Source organism: Electrophorus electricus, unplaced genomic scaffold (assembly GCF_041902795.1).
Source record: "Electrophorus electricus isolate QZ-2024a unplaced genomic scaffold, ASM4190279v1 Scaffold215, whole genome shotgun sequence".
NCBI classification, from domain to species: domain Eukaryota; kingdom Metazoa; phylum Chordata; class Actinopteri; order Gymnotiformes; family Gymnotidae; genus Electrophorus; species Electrophorus electricus.
Window position 1 is genome coordinate 42,501 of NW_027658495.1, and position 9,161 is coordinate 51,661.

The 9,161-nt window shown below is 55.3% G+C and overlaps 2 non-coding genes across 2 annotated transcripts; both read right to left on the reverse strand.

Moving 5' to 3' along the window:
* Positions 1-391: 391 nt before the first annotated feature.
* LOC145655328 (5.8S ribosomal RNA) lies at positions 392-545 on the reverse strand. Its single transcript, XR_014121475.1, has one exon. It is a non-coding gene; the product is annotated as a 5.8S ribosomal RNA (ribosomal RNA).
* Positions 546-1,427: 882 nt separating this feature from the next.
* On the reverse strand, positions 1,428-3,266 carry LOC145655330 (18S ribosomal RNA). The gene has a single exon (XR_014121477.1). It is a non-coding gene; the product is annotated as an 18S ribosomal RNA (ribosomal RNA).
* Between the last annotated feature and the right edge of the window lie 5,895 nt (positions 3,267-9,161).

Below are 9,161 nucleotides of genomic sequence, written 5' to 3' on the forward strand. Positions count from 1 at the left end.
CCCTCCGCTCGCGCACGTAACGGAACAGAACAGACACCTTTCCGTGATCCGCCTGCGCAGGGGGTGAGAAAAGAAGCGAAAACGTGGGCAGCCAAAGCGGAGAGAACCCACCGGCAGCCACGCTCGCTTCTTTCTCGGGCGCAGGGGACCACGTTCCTGGCCAGGCCAGGAGCGGAGCCGAAACGAACCGAAACGAACCGAAGCGGGGGAGGAGAAGCTTGTGCACGGAGAACGGGCACTCAACCGCAGCGAACCCACCGACCGGATCTCACCGAGACAGCGACCGGGAACCGTCTGCTTTTAGGAAGACGGAGGCCAGGGGGCACCCCCCCACCTACGAACCTCCAACCGCGGTCCCGCCTGAGAAGGCAGGTCCGACAGATAGGAATAGCGACCCTCAGACAGGCGTAGCCCCGGGATGGACCCGGGGCCGCAATGTGCGTTCGAAATGTCGATGATCAATGTGTCCTGCAATTCACATTAGTTCTCGCAGCTGGCTGCGTTCTTCATCGACGCACGAGCCAAGTGATCCACCGCTAAGAGTTGTACTCTTTTATTTCAGGCTCAGTTTAGGTCTTTCACCACGACTACAAAGACAGGTTTAAAAGGTTTCACCAACCGGTCAGGCGCCCCCGTCTGCGAGTGTTGAAACGGGCGCGGGGTTGCGCTTTGCCCACACGCCCCACGTGGCAGACGAGTCAGTCTTTGAACCGCGGCCCTCCGCGCCCGCCCCGTCCGACCCCTCGAAAGGGGTGGAACTCACGTAGCGTGGGCCAAGCCCTAGGTACCTGCCGGGGGTCCCCCTGAGACTCCTTTCTGAGAGAGAGAAGCAGGGGAACCGGCTGCGCCACCCACCACCACCACGCCCCAGGACGCCGGTGGGCGGACGAACACAGGAAGGGCCATGGCCTGCCCCACGAGGAGCAGCGCTCGCAACCCCCCCCGGAAAGTCCGCTCGTCAGCGAGCAAGGGGACGGGGATGAATGACAAGGACAACAAAATAGGAAAACCCCTCGCGGTGGACGGAGGCAGCGGCCGTGCGAGCGAGAGGGAGGGCGCGGGACGGACCCGTACGACCCGCTCGACTCGCAGGCGCTTCTCCTGCCGGCAAGGTGAGGGGAAACCGGCCTTCGCCCGACGAGCGGGGACGCCGAGTTTTTTGAACGACGCGTCTCTCGCGCTGGAACCCAGAGAATACCGGGGCCTGCGGGGGGGGGGTGCTGAAGGACGACGCGGAGGAAGAGGCGGAGGACGAGGAAGGGGTGGGAGGGACTAGGCTCCTCCTTTATGCCTTCTGTCCAGCCTGACCTGCAAGCGACCACGTGTAACAGCAACCCCGAAGACCCTTTCGACCCTGGGCCCCGACGCGGGGGGACGGCGAAGTCGAGGGGGTCGGGAGAGGAGGCACGCCGGACAGCGTTACCCGTTAATGATCCTTTCGCAGGTTCACCTACGAAAACCTTGTTACGACTTTTACTTCCTCTAGATAGTCAAGTTTGATCGACTTCTCGGCGCTCCGCCAAGGCCCGCGAGGAGCCCCGGCGGGGCCGATCCGAGGACCTCACTAAACCATCCGATCGGTAGTAGCGACGGGCGGTGTGTACAAAGGGCAGGGACTTAATCAACGCGAGCTTATGACCCGCGCTTACTGGGAATTCCTCGTTCATGGGGAATAATTGCAATCCCCAGTCCCCATCACGAATGGGGTTCAGCGGATTACCCGCACCTCTCGGTGTAGGGTAGGCACACGCTGATCCAACCATTGTGGCGCGCGTGCAGCCCCGGACATCTAAGGGCATCACAGACCTGTTATTGCTCCATCTCGCGTGGCTGAACGCCACTTGTCCCTCTAAGAAGTTTGACGCCGACCGCGGAGGGCCGCGTAACTATTTAGCATGCCGGAGTCTCGTTCGTTATCGGAATTAACCAGACAAATCGCTCCACCAACTAAGAACGGCCATGCACCACCACCCACAGAATCGAGAAAGAGCTATCAATCTGTCAATCCTTTCCGTGTCCGGGCCGGGTGAGGTTTCCCGTGTTGAGTCAAATTAAGCCGCAGGCTCCACTCCTGGTGGTGCCCTTCCGTCAATTCCTTTAAGTTTCAGCTTTGCAACCATACTCCCCCCGGAACCCACAGACTCGTGGTTTCCCTCACGCTGCCCGGCGGGTCATGGGAATAACGCCGCCGGATCGCGGGTCGGCATAGTTTACGGTCGGAACTACGACGGTATCTGATCGTCTTCGAACCTCCGACTTTCGTTCTTGATTAATGAAAACATTCTTGGCAAATGCTTTCGCTTTCGTCCGTCTTGCGCCGGTCCAAGAATTTCACCTCTAGCGGCGCAATACGAATGCCCCCGGCCGTCCCTCTTAATCATGGCCCTGGTTCAGGAAACCCACAAAATAGAACCGGAGTCCTATTCCATTATTCCTAGCTCAGGTATTCAGGCGAGAAGCGGGCCCGCTTTGAACACTCTAATTTTTTCAAAGTAAACGCTCCGAGCCCCGTCCGGACACCCAGCCAAGGGCATCCGGGGGGCACCGGGAGACAGGGTCTGAGACAGGCGGTGGCACGCCTCGCGGCGGACCGCCAGCCCACTCCCGACATCCAACTACGAGCTTTTTAACTGCAGCAACTTTAATATACGCTATTGGAGCTGGAATTACCGCGGCTGCTGGCACCAGACTTGCCCTCCAATGGGTCCTCACCCATGGGTTTAGGATACGCTCATTCCGATTACAGGGCCTCGAAAGAGACCTGTATCGTTATTTTTCGTCACTACCTCCCCGTGTCGGGAATGGGTAATTTGCGCGCCTGCTGCCTTCCTTGGATGTGGTAGCCGTTTCTCAGGCTCCCTCTCCGGAATCGAACCCTGATTCCCCGTTACCCGTGGTCACCATGGTAGCCGACTATGGTACCATCGAAAGTTGATAGGGCAGACATTCGAATGAGACGTCGCCGCCGCGGAGGGCGCGCGATCGGCCCGAGGTTATCTAGAGTCACCAAAGCGGCCGGGGGGCCCGAGCCCCCCGGATGGGTTTTGGGTCTGATAAATGCACGCATCCCCCGAAGGGTCAGCGCTCGTTTGCATGTATTAGCTCTAGAATTACCACAGTTATCCGAGTAACGTGTGGAGCGATCAAAGGAACCATAACTGATTTAATGAGCCATTCGCAGTTTCACTGTACCGGCCGTGTGCACTTAGACCTGCATGGCTTAATCTTTGAGACAAGCATATGTTACTGGCAGGATCAACCAGGTAGTTTGCACCGTGGTCTGGGATGAACCACGAGTGACATCCGCCTCCCCTTCCGGGGGCTAGGAAGCAGCGGGTTGTAAGTGCGTGCGCCGTCAGGTCCAGACGCCATACAGGGCTACCCAGGACAGCTTCCGCGGCCAGTGTAAACGTGCTCGCGCACCGCCCTCTGGCCTTCGGACGCCGACCTCTCACCTTGATGCAAAGCTGTCCCATCCGGTCATGCCCGCACCGTACCCCGTCCACCTCCTCCGGAGGTGCGGACGGCCGACTCCAGGTGCTTTCGGCGTTCCCTCTCTTCACGCCGTTTTGATTTTCGTGGGCCGCTGGTGGGGGGACAAGGGAAAGACCTCGTCGAATTCCCTCCCCCCTAGCCTCGCTCAACCTACGTTTCGTGATGTAACCAAGAAGAGTGATTCGTGGGCCCAGGTAGGTTTGAAGAGGAGGCCAACAAAGCAGGGCACTCCCTTCCTCCCAAACCACAGACACCAGTATAGGACAACTGAGTAGACAGACTGGCCGTCTGAGTCTCCCCCAGAGAGTTCTGGGATGGGTTACAAATAACCCCCACCCCCCATCAGAGGCTTGACCCGCTAGAACCAGGGAGGATCTGTCAAAACCGCTCTCCACATCAGAAGTTCTGGATCAGCCGGGGCTGGTCGGCAGACGTCCACCTAAGGCCGTGGCCTAACCCCGTGTGGGGGGATAGCGCTCGCACCCGTACACGTGGACACCCGCTCGTCAAATGGCTGGCTCCTCACTTACCGTAGGGGGAATGGTTTGCCTACCCCTGGCGGGTCTGGTACTCCACTCTACCAAACAAGGAAGCAACACACCAATAGACCCCTGCAACACCGGGCAGCTTTGGGCAGTGTCACTACACTCCTCCTTGTTCTTCACGTTCCTTCCGTGGTGATTTTTTTTTTTTTTTCGTGGCCATTGCCGTGCATGGCTTCCCCATCGCTTTGCATGCTCTCCATTGCCTCGTGCTGCTTCACCATTGGTCTCACCTGGAGACCGAAGCCGCTCTCCCAGTAACCCGATGGTACCTGGCCAGAAAACCCCGTGCCCGATTTCATCTAGGACAAGGGCCAAACCACAGACCGTGCCCGTCCAGGGTCAACCCCTGGTCGGACAGGCCTGGTGGGTCGATACCATGGATGTGGCAGGCCGACGAGAATCCACTGGTACATTTACAAACACGCCCACCCTGGTGGCATGGCTGTACGACCCATCGTCGAAGCACGCTGCGGCGGACTGAGCCATTGGATCCAGTTGCCTGGGCGTACACTCAGCCCAACAGACGCACTCGGGTCGGGGAGAGCAAAGCAGACTGTGTGCCTGGATGTGCCCACTTCCATAGGGGAATCGGCATGATGGTTCACTTAACCCGAGGAGGGCTCCCCTCGCGGGATAAGCACCCCCCTCGGGGGATGGGGGGGGGGGGGGCATCCAGAGCACACCACTTTCCGGTAGGGGACAGGCGTTTGATCATGTGTCCGAGGGAGAGCTCCCCTTGCCGGCCGAACACCCCTCGGACTCCCCTTGGGCTTCCAGAGAACGCCACTGGATGAATTTAGTGCTTGGACCCCATTGATTCTCTTTGCTCTCCCATATACCCGACGGGACCTATTTGCAAAACCCCGTGCCAACCAGACCTCCAGGAAGGGGGCTGGCGGCTAACCATGCCCAGCAGGGTGCACCCTGGTCGGACACTTTGGGAGGGTCGAGAGCCTGGAAGTGCCACCCGGGGGAGTAATTCTGATTTCCGTTTTAATGCACTCAGGGACAGCCCGAGGACCTCTGTAGTGCACCTGAGGCGGACTGAGCCGTCGGGTCCAGGGGTCTGGAGTTCGGAACCTCCAGGGTTCACCTGGCTGTTCTCTTAGCCCGGCAGGGTGCACCCTGGTCGGACACTTTGGGAGGGTCGAGAGCCTGGATGTGCCACCCCGACGAGTAATGAGTTTTCCCTTCGTATCTCTTCCGGACCAGGTCCGATTCGCACGAAACTCGCTGGGCATGGCCAGGAGCGCCCCCTGCTGCCCACGCCACCGTCCCCGCGCTTCTACTCCCGAGGGCCGAGGAGACAGCGAAGCGTGGGTCGGGTCGCCTGCTTCCAGGGTCTCCCTGGTACTCTCCAGTCTCCCGAGTCCATCGGGTCCGACCTCGTATTTTTAGCCCAGACGGGGAATGAGAAAGGGGCCCCCGACCGCCCGAGGGCGGGCGCTCGCTTCTCAGCCTAGGAACGTCCGATTCCCACGAAACTTTTACGCCAGACGTTCCTGGCAGCGAGCGCGTTCAAAGGTGACCCGCGCTGCTTCTCTCCTCCCAAGGGCCGAAGAGATATTCGTCTTCAAACCCGACCGGCCCTGTGTTTGCCGCCCCGGCGGTTTTAAAAAATCATAGCGTAAAAACGGTGGGTGCGCTTCGCCTGCCGCTTGGACAGCGTTAAACGGCAGCCCCGGCTCTTTCCAAAGGGCCCTCAACCGACTTTCTGCTCCCAAGGAGCCCAGAGATATGAAACCGAAAAATCAAAACCCCGTGCCAACCAGACCTCCAGGAAGGGGGCTGGCGGCTAACCATGCCCGGCAGGGTGCACCCTGGTCGGACGCTTTGGGAGGGTCGAGAGCCTGGATGTGCCACCCCGACGAGTAATGAGTTTTCCCTTCGTATCTCTTCCGGACCAGGTCCGATTCGCACGAAACTCGCTGGGCATGGCCAGGAGCGCCCCCTGCTGCCCAGGCCTGGCTCTGGGCCTGGGCACACTTCATTCACTTTGTACCTTTAAATCATACTACTACTACTACTACTACCACCAGAATTCCAGGGCCAAGAGGTCACACAGTCATACACAGCAAAGTAGCTCTGGGCCTGGGCACACTTCAAGAAGTTTGTCCCTTTATATAAGCCTAGAAATAGACTTCCAGGCCCAAGAGTTCAAACACATTCATGCCCAGCAAAGTAGCTCTGGGCCTGGGCACACTTCAATCACTTTGTGCCTTTAAATCATACTACTACTACCAGACTTCCAGGCCCAAGAGGTCAAACACAGTCATGCCCAGCAAAGTAGCTCTGGGCCTGGGCACACTTCATTCACTTTGTGCCTTTAAATCATACTACTACTACCACCAGAATTCCAGGGCCAAGAGGTCACACAGTCATACACAGCAAAGTAGCTCTGGGCCTGGGCACACTTCAAGAAGTTTGACCCTTTATATAAGCCTAGAAATAGACTTCCAGAGCCAAGAGGTCAAACACAGTCATGCACAGCAAAGTAGCTCTGGGCCTGGGCACACTTCAAGCACTTTGTGCCTTTAAATCATACTACTACTACTACTACTACTACTACTACTACTACTACTACCAGACTTCCAGGCCCAAGAGTTCAAACACATTCATGCCCAGCAAAGTAGCTCTGGGCCTGGGCACACTTCATTCACTTTGTGCCTTTAAATCATACTACTACTACCACCAGACTTCCAGGGCCAAGAGGTCAACCACAGTCATGCACAGCAAAGTAGCTCTGGGCCTGGGCACACTTCAAGATGTTTGACCCTTTATATAAGCCTAGAAATAGACTTCCAGGCCCAAGAGTTCAAACACATTCATGCCCAGCAAAGTAGCTCTGGGCCTGGGCACACTTCAATCACTTTGTGCCTTTAAATCATACTACTACTACCACCAGACTTCCAGGCCCAAGAGTTCAAACACATTCATGCCCAGCAAAGTAGCTGGGCCTGGGCACACTTCAATCACTTTGTGCCTTTAAATCATACTACTACTACCACCAGACTTCCAGGCCCAAGAGGTCAAACACAGTCATGCCCAGCAAAGTAGCTCTGGGCCTGGGCACACTTCAATCACTTTGTGCCTTTAAATCATACTACTACTACCAGACTTCCAGGCCCAAGAGTTCAAACACATTCATGCCCAGCAAAGTAGCTCTGGGCCTGGGCACACTTCAATCACTTTGTGCCTTTAAATAATACTACAACCAGACTTCCAGGCCCAAGAGTTCAAACACATTCATGCCCAGCAAAGTAGCTCTGGGCCTGGGCACACTTCATTCACTTTGTGCCTTTAAATCATACTACTACTACCACCAGACTTCCAGGGCCAAGAGGTCAACCACAGTCATGCACAGCAAAGTAGCTCCTGGGCCTGGGCACACTTCAAGATGTTTGACCCTTTATATAAGCCTAGAAATAGACTTCCAGGCCCAAGAGTTCAAACACATTCATGCCCAGCAAAGTAGCTCTGGGCCTGGGCACACTTCAATCACTTTGTGCCTTTAAAATCATACTACTACCAGACTTCCAGGCCCAAGAGGTCACACAGTCATGCCCAGCAAAGTAGCTCTGGGCCTTGGGCACACTTCAATCACTTTGTGCCTTTAAATCATACTACTACTACCAGACTTCCAGGCCCAAGAGTTCAAACACATTCATGCCCAGCAAAGTAGCTCTGGGCCTGGGCACACTTCAAGATGTTTGACCCTGTATATAAGCCTAGAAATAGACTTCCAGAGCCAAGAGGTCAAACACAGTCATGCCCAGCAAAGTAGCTCTGGGCCTGGGCACACTTCATTCACTTTGTGCCTTTAAATCATACTACTACTACCAGACTTCCAGGCCCAAGAGTTCAAACACATTCATGCCCAGCAAAGTAGCTCTGGGCCTGGGCACACTTCAATCACTTTGTGCCTTTAAATCATACTACTACTACAGACTTCCAGGCCCCAGAGGTCAAACACAGTCATGCCCAGCAAAGTAGCTCTGGGCCTGGGCACACTTCAAGAAGTTTGACCCTTTATATAAGCCTAGAAATAGACTTCCAGAGCCAAGAGGTCAAACACAGTCATGCACAGCAAAGTAGCTCTGGGCCTGGGCACACTTCATTCACTTTGTGCCTTTAAATCATACTACTACTACCACCAGACTTCCAGGCCCAAGAGGTCAAACACATTCATGCCCAGCAAAGTAGCTCTGGGCCTGGGCACACTTCAATCACTTTGTGCCTTTAAATCATACTACTACTACCAGACTTCCAGGCCCAAGAGGTCAAACACAGTCATGCCAGCAAAGTAGCTCTGGGCCTGGGCACACTTCAATCACTTTGTGCCTTTAAATCATACTACTACTACCAGACTTCCAGGCCCAAGAGTTCAAAAACATTCATGCCCAGCAAGTAGCTCTGGGCCTGGGCACACTTCAAGATGTTTGACCCTGTATATAAGCTAGAAATAGACTTCCAGAGCCAAGAGGTCAACACAGTCATGCCCAGCAAAGTAGCTCTGGGCCTGGGCACACTTCATTCACTTTGTGCCTTTAACAATACTACTACTACCAGACTTCCCAGGCCCAAGAGTTCAAACACATTCATGCCCAGCAAAGTAGCTCTGGGCCTGGGCACACTTCAACACTTTGTGCCTTTAAATCATACTACTACTACCAGACTTCCAGGCCCAAGAGGTCAAACACAGTCATGCCCAGCAAAGTAGCTCTGGGCCTGGGCACACTTCAAGAAGTTTGACCTTTATATAAGCCTAGAAATAGACTTCCAGAGCCAAGAGGGTCAAACACAGTCATGCCAGCAAAGTAGCTCTGGGCCTGGGCACACTTCATTCACTTTGTACCTTTAAATCATACTACTACTACCAGACTTCCAGGCCCAAGACGTCAAACACAGTCATCCCCAGCAAAGTAGCTCTGGCCTGGGCACACTTCATTCACTTTGTACCTTTAAATCATTACTACTACTACTACTACTACTACTACTACTACTAATACTACCAGACTTCCAGGCCCAAGAGTTCAAACACATTCATGCCCAGCAAAGTAGCTCTGGGCCTGGGCTCACTTCAATCACTTTGTGCCTTAAATCATACTACTACTACCACCA